A 7,865-nucleotide genomic window follows, 5' to 3' on the forward strand; every position below is an offset into this window, starting at 1 on the left:
TCTGTCTGTGTCTGTGTGTTAATTCTTCATAGCTGGGGATACTGAGTTAGATGGTTATTGATCCCCTATCCAATTCCAACATTCCTAGTATTTATGACTTCTCTGGCTCAAATATTAACAATGGCTATGGAGAGAAGGGTTAGACCCAAAAGCATGGAGCACAGTGTATAGAAAGTTTCTCCCAAGCTTGAAAGAAGGCTTTATCAGTATATTTTTGTCTACTCAGGTTGCTCTACCAAACACAGGCTGGAGGGCTTAAATGTCAGAAATGTATTTTCTCACAGATCTGGAGGCCAGAAGTTCCAGATCAAGGTGCCAGCAAGGTTGGTCTCCAGTGAGCCTTTTCTTGTTGGTCTATAGATCACTATTTTTCAACTGTGCCCTCAGATGACCTCTTCTCTGTGGGCCCCCAGAGGGGAGGTAGGGGGAGTGCTTTCATGTGTTTCCCCCTTATGAGGACACCAGTCCTAGCAGATTAGGACTCCTGTGACCTCACCAAGCCTTCACTACCTCCTTCTAGGTAGGCCCTATCTCCAGATGCAGTCACACTGGAGATTAGGAATTCTTCATATGACTTTTGTGGGGGCACAATTCAGTCCATAACAATTAGTACAGGAGAAAAACCATGGAGAGAATTCTAGAGGAGTCACACGTTGATGTTATAAGGTAAGTGGGTATAAAAGAGCACCTCTGAAGTCCAATAGGTCATTAGAGCTAGAGGCCGACAGGAAAGTCCCGTATGTGCCACAGTTTTGAGTTTGATGCAAGCGCAACTCTGAAGGGAAGATATTTGGGAGGCCTTGGCCAACCACTACTTCCAGCCAGGGGTGATTCTGGAGGGAGTATCTCTCGGAGTGCTGCCTAGAATCAAGACTTTGGGGTTGGAAAAGTGCCACTTCCAAAGCTGGAGAAGGATGGTGCTGTAAGTTACTTGAAGAGTACTGTTCTGGGAGATAGGAGATCTGGGGTGTCCTCTTTGTTCTGCCGCTGACCAGATGTGAAAATGCAGATTAACTCCCTAACCATCTCAGTTCTACCACCATGTGCTGCTGTCATGTGTCCCAAGCCCCAGAGTTAGTTTCATCCATAAGCAGAAGCCGGTCTTTTAGTTCCCAATCTCTTAATCGGGCTGATCATCACAATATATAGCGGACACGTGACAGCCACCGGGGAGAAGTAAGGGTTGTCTTCCCCTCAGGGAGAGTGGAAAAGCTCTAGGAGAGGGCATACCAAAGGCAGCCAGTTCCGGGGAGTGGAGCCACGGGGAAGAGTGTGCTGATGACAGCCTTGTGGAGGGAGGGCAGAAAGTGCCACCACCATGACACTTGAGTTACAGATCGAGCTTGGGGATAGAGAAAGGATCAGGGCACGGTAGAGCAGCAGCTGGCAAAGTGATTCTGTTGAGCTTAAGCTCATAGTGCCTTAGCGAATTAGAATGGGAAATACCTTGCTATTGTCTGTGACTCTGTGATTGTGTGAGTATGAGTGACAGAGTGGGGACAAAGAGACAGGGAGAGAGAATACATTAAATTTTAAAGAAGGACAATAAGGGACACCTGGGTAGCTTACTCAGTTAAGCATCTACCTTTGGTTCAGGTCATGATCCCAGGGTCCTGGGATTGGATCCCATACCAGGCTCTAGTGGGGGGCCTGCCTTCCCTCTGCCTGCTGCTCCCATTGCTTGTGATCTCTCTCTTCCTCTGTAACAAATAATAGTAAAAAATCAACGAGGGCGATACGTTGTGTTTACTTTTGTTTCTGATGCCAGACATGGGTTCAGAGGATTGAAGAGGGAGATCCAAGGAGCTAGCCTCTCAAGAGGAGTGAATACCTAGTCACTGGTAAGACCCCTGGTCCTGCAATACAATATGGCTCCTGTGATCTGGGTCCTGTTAAATGCCCCCCCTCGCCATCCTTAACCCGATAGTTTGATTCTTCATTGCGTTCAGTGTGTGGGGAACTGGGAGAAGCTATGACACTTGGCCCTTTGTGGAGGATTTTTTAGTAGTATAAATAGCAATAGTTATCAGTTCTGGAGCACTTCCATGACTCTGCTGCTGGCACTGTGCTGTGACCTGTGTTTAGAGCAGTGAGATAAACATAGAAATAGATGTGGGCTCTGTTCCCAAGAATCTGAAACCCACTATTCTCCTTGTCCCCTTCCCATTCTGTCTTCTTCAGCCCTTGTGCAATCCCACCAAGCAGGAAGCTTGCTTCTCCCCATCCCTCTGCTGCTCCCCCTGCTGGTGATCTCATTCTCTCTCTCTGACAAGTAAATAAATCAAATGTTTTAAAAAATTATAAAAAAGGCAAAACAAATAAGCATTTTTGGAGAGTGATTTTCTGAATGCAGTTATGGGCAGTGCTGGGTACTGAAGAAGACGCTCTGCTGACCAGAGGAGTGGGGAAATTACAGAACAAATTCCACAGGTCATTGAATATATCACTTTCATCACCCTACCCATAGCACTCATTAATCTCTAGCCCAGGCAATATGTTGGTTATAAAAATGAGCTTTCTCCAAACTGACAGGAAGTTCTCGTTTTAGCAATGTAAATCATTCTGATCTAAATCAATGTAAATCACTAATGTGATCTAATCCTGTCTAGTAAAGAAACTTGAGAGTTCTATATCTCTGTAAACATTTAAGAAAAACAATGGACTCAACTCTAATTACTTTTTAACTAACTTGACTTGCCAAAGGAAGGAGAAAGTAAATATCAGAAATCTTACCACTAAGCACAAGTTGCAAGTTATACCTGCCACAATGTGGTTCAAAATATAAGTAACCAGTCTCCTTAGAAGCCTTTTACCTTCTTATATCTGTTATGTTGGGTAAATGAGTAGTTACTAGAACACAGCTGGCTCAGTGATCACAATTCAGCTTACCCTCAGAAATATAAATAGATTACATGTTTAGCCCGGTAACTGGACACTGATATAGAATTATTCACTGGCTGATTCCTAGATCAGAAACCACAAAAAATTTTTCTTTTTTATGGAAGTATGGCTGTTACAATAGTCTCACCTGTACCACATAGTGATTGACTTAACTACTCTATACGTCACAGCTCTAGATGTAACATTTTAATAAAACAACAATATCTTTGATGGTATCATGGAAATGTAAGTGCCTTGTGCACTTTTCTTAATGTGTATAATTACCTAAACATCATAGTAAGTAAACCAAGGCCATGGTCAAGCTTCCGTCAAGGAGAGTCCTTAACTAGAGGGATTTCCCATTGCTCTCAGGATGATAACCTCTAAGTTACAGGTTCCATTAGTTGGCCACACACATTTGGAGCCTTGTGGACTTTCTGACAGCTGAGAAGCATATCTGTTTCAAGCATTGTGATCCCTGTTCTTACTGCAAGAGTGACAGTTGTCACTTTTCCTGTGACCCCTGTCTTTAGGAAAGTATCTGACTCAGAAAGTCGAGTCAGTACCCCCCAAAGGTATTTTCAGGATATCACCTCAAAGATGATCACCTGAGATACTGTCAAGAAAAAAAAAAACTTAAATTCTAAGCCGCATCCATAATAAGTCTTTTCATGTTGATAAGGAAAGATTTTCCCCTAAATACCAGATAGGCTCCATGAAAGTGAGATTTTTACCTATTTTGTTCACCGTGTCACCAGTCCCTAGAAGAGCGCCTAAGACATCACTCAAGATTAGGTTGCTTTGAATGAATCAAATGAATGAATGAACTGTAGCCTTTGATAGTGAGGTAGTTTATGGTCCTTAGGCAAGAGATGGGATTTGTGTTGGGATTTCAAGAATGGGAGGTGCCGAAGAGAAAATTGAGAAGCTAAATGTGAAAATATGCAATTTACTGACTGGAGTAGTTCTGAATATATTTCAAACATAATTAAACTATGGCTGTGGGTCTATATGCATTTTCATAATTTTCCCTTGAAATGTGAGGCATACAGATGTCTACTCCTGTGAATTCTCCTTGTCCATATACAGAATCACACACACACACACAAAAAGGCATTCTGACAGTCCTCAGCCCATCCACTCCAGGATTGTGACTCTTTCTTCCCCATGTTCTTTCTGACATCATGGACTTTCAGGTTGACCTCTCTCATCTTGGGTCCCACTCTCATTAGCTGTAGAAGTCATGCGATGTTTGTGATGTGAGGTTGGCAATACTCTCTGACGTTTGGTTACAATATGTCTTTGAAAGCCAGTGTTTATTCTGCTTTTACAGCATTTCTCCATTTAACTGGCCACCATTTAAGTGGTCATTGCCACATGTGGCTACTAGCCATGGGACTTGGACAGCAGAGGTGTGGAAAGTCCGCACATTCTTCCACTCAAAGGATATTATGAGTTATGCTACATCTTTTTTTTAAGTGCCTTTTTTAGATATTTAAATTCAATTAGCCATTAGATAGTCCACCATTGGTTTCAGAGAATTTAGTAACTCAACAGTTGTGGATAACCCTTGGTGCTCATCACATCACGTGTCCTCCTTAATGCCTATCACCCAGTTACTCCATGTCTCCCACTCCCCTCCCCCCCCAGCAACTCTCAGTTTGTTTCCTATAGTTAAAGGTGCCTCATGGTTTGTCTCCCTTTCTGATGACTCCCATTTAGATTTCCCTCCCTTCCCTCTGATCCTCTGTACTACATCTTAATCTCAACATTCAAGCAGTGGTAGTAATTCAGTCATGGAGTCATGCATATTCTAAATCTGATGAGGTGGATTCCTATACTGCCTTTGTCTCTGCTAGAGCGCTTACATTTGTTATATTATTGCTGCTGTGTTCATGTTTCTCGTTCACTGAATGTCTAGTAAAAGAATTAGTAAAATGTGTGACTGCAGAAAATACAATGGTCATGGATGATGAAGATTTTCTCCTTGACCAGATTGGAGTCAAGTTCCTCTGAGTCCTCTATCTGTCCAGCCTTGACCTCAGGCTCCGCCCACTTAGCCTACTTTTAGCAAGAAATCTGCTTACTTAATTTTTCAACAATCTCCTATCCTACTCTTGATATCTGATCAAATTCCTTATCTCTCACCCCTGGTATCTTACCACTTTTTTTTTTTTAAGATTTATTTATTTTGACAGAGAGAGAGCCTGAGCAGGGGGAATAGCAGAGGGAGAGAGAGAACCAGACTCCCCACTGAGCAGCAAGCCCAATGCCAGGCTTGATCCTGGGATCAGATCATGACCTAAGCCAAAGCCAGAGATTTAACCAACTAAGCCACCCAGGTGCTTCAGTATCTATAACGCTTAATATCTGATCAAATCCCTTATTCCCAGGGCACCTGGTTGGTGCAGCTGGTTGAACGTTTGACTCTTGTTTTCTGCTCTGGTCATGATCTCACGGTCCTGAAATTAAGCCTCACCTCAGGCTCTATGCTCAGTGAAGAGTCTGATTAAAATTCTCTTTCCCTCTCCCTCTACCCCTGCCCCTGCTCCCTCTCTCTAAAATGTATTTATAAGTCTTTTAAAAAATTCCTTATCCCCTGATCTCAATAGTTTATGACCCTAGCCTTCCTTCAACAATATTACTGTCCAGATGGTTTAGCCAGAATCCCTTCATCCTTACCCTTGATGTTCCATCTGAATTTTACATTCAGTGATCCCCACCATGCTCTTTAGCTGTAAATCTCCATTTGTCTGAGCTGAGCCAGATTTCTCTCCCATACTATAAAATAAAATCCCATCGTAGTAGCATCCCTTGAATAAAATCTTCCTTACTCTCTTTAATGGGTGTCACAATTTTTTCTTTCTTTAACAGTCAGGAGGGTGCTAATGGAGTACCATGACAAAAGGCCTAACTTCCTATAATGGACATTTCCTTGGTTTACCTGACAAATACTCTTTCTCTCTTCTAAGGAAAATTTCCGGTTCTCAGTATAACTGCCAAGTGGACAAGTGAGGCAGATGAGACCAAAATGAATATTCTGTTGAGACACTGGACCTTGAGGATTCAATCCAAGGACAAAAAAGTGTTGGTACTCCATTATTCTGATGGTCCATTAACTCTTGCTTTTTTGGTTCCTGTGCCTATCACTGCCCCTGCCTTTTTGAAGATAATGACCATTCATCTGAGTACACGGTTCACAGAATCCCTTTGCAGTGGCCCATGTGGGCCACGGTAGTAGAGCATAATAGATCTCTGTAAGTTTTTAAAAAATGTCTTTGTCCCTATTGCCCATGGCCATTAAAGACAAAAGGTCGGGCGTAGGGGAATATTGGAAAAGGTGAAGTTATAGTTACTCACTGATTTTTTGATTGGTAGAGAGAAAGCAACACCTACATACAGGGCCAGTGGGTGAGTGGAGGAAACATCTTTGGCTCTAGGAGGAATGGGGGAAGGAGAAATATTAATAATCTTTGTCTTTGGAACTGCCCCTGAAGACTTCCCCACACAGGAAAATGACCTAGCGTGACTCTCCTAAACTTCGCCAAGCCCCTTAAATTTAACTGACATCTAGATCTGATACTCCCTGCTGGACAACTCTGATCATTATTTGATTGTTACTTATTTTATTTTAAAAATATTTTTAAAGAAAATTTAATCTAAATATAATTAATTAACATATAATACTAGTTTAGGACATACAGGTTAGTGATTCATCAGTCTTTTATAGCACCCAGTGCTCACTGTATCACATGCCTTCCTTAATGTCCATCACCCAGTTACCCCATCCACCCATCCCCCTCCCCTCCAAGAACCCTCAGTTTGTTTACTGTGATTAAGAGTCTCCTCTGAGGGGTACCTGGCTGGCTCAGTGGGTTTAAAGCCCTCTGCCTTCAACTCAGGTTATGATCTCAGGGTCCTGGGATCGAGCCCCACATCAGGCTCTCTTCTCCCTGAGGAGTCTGCATCCTCCTCTCTCACTCTCCTGCCTCTCCGCCTACTTGTGATCTCTGTTTGTCAAATAAGTAAATAAAAATCTTTTTTTTTAAAGTCTCTTCTGGTTTGTCTCCCTCTTTGACTTCATCTTGTTTAATTTTTTTCCTTTACTCCCCTATCATTCTGTTTTGTTTCTTAAACTCCACATATGAGTGAGATCATATGATAATTGTCTTTCTCTGACTGACTTATTTCGCTTGGCATAATACCCTCTACTTTCATCCCTGTCGTTGCAAATAATTGCCATTTATTTTAACTCAACAGAGAAGGCCACTAGAAACAGCAGGTGATGGCCCCAGCTCCTGTTCCTCCAGGCAGAACATCTGTCAACACCTGTGGACATCTTTTCCTCCCCCCATTCCTATGAATGTTGCTCAGTTGTTACATGGCATGGACAAATGCTGTTGGCTGGTGGCATGGACACACTGGACAAGCTTGGCCTTCGGTAAAAGAAAGACTGGATTCAATTACTCAAACTGAAACAAGAATGCTTGGATGAACAAGCCTGCCAGGAAATCCCACTGGAGGTACTCAACCTGTGCCACTTCCCTCTTTGGACCAAGAACCTGAACTTGAGAGATGAATGGCTTATCCAAGGTTATGGCAAGGTTACACAGAGCTGAAACTAGACACAGGTGTACACGCCTATTGATCAAGGCTGGCTGTGAAATCGAACTGCCTCAAATCTTGATTCTTTTTGCCACTTCTTATTCTCTGACCCTGTTTTTCATAGTTTAGGATGTAGGAATAATAAAAATATCAGCTAATGGGGTATCCTGACTTTTTGATGTTTTAGTTCTTGTCAGACATTTACCATAATGCTTAGCACATGGATATGTGTGTGCACACACGTGCACATGCTTGACACTCAAAAAATTGTTCCCTGATTTTAACTTTATCAGTGCCCTTTGCATCCACCACCAATTGGCTGTTTTGTCACAAACTGATTAAAGCAGAACTGTCAAGTGAGGAACTTCAAAGCCAAAGCA

General features: G+C 42.5%; 1 long non-coding RNA gene across 1 annotated transcript; it reads left to right on the top strand.

Annotated features, from left to right (window-relative positions):
• Nucleotides 1–1,242: 1,242 nt before the first annotated feature.
• LOC123389110 lies at nucleotides 1,243–7,648 on the top strand. The gene is made up of 2 exons (XR_006603643.1): nucleotides 1,243–1,841; nucleotides 7,141–7,648. It is a non-coding gene; the product is annotated as an uncharacterized LOC123389110 (long non-coding RNA).
• Nucleotides 7,649–7,865: the final 217 nt, after the last annotated feature.

This window comes from Mustela putorius, unplaced genomic scaffold, assembly GCF_011764305.1.
Source record: "Mustela putorius furo isolate JIRA1106 unplaced genomic scaffold, ASM1176430v1.1 tig00003948_pilon_pilon_pilon, whole genome shotgun sequence".
NCBI lineage: Eukaryota > Metazoa > Chordata > Mammalia > Carnivora > Mustelidae > Mustela > Mustela putorius.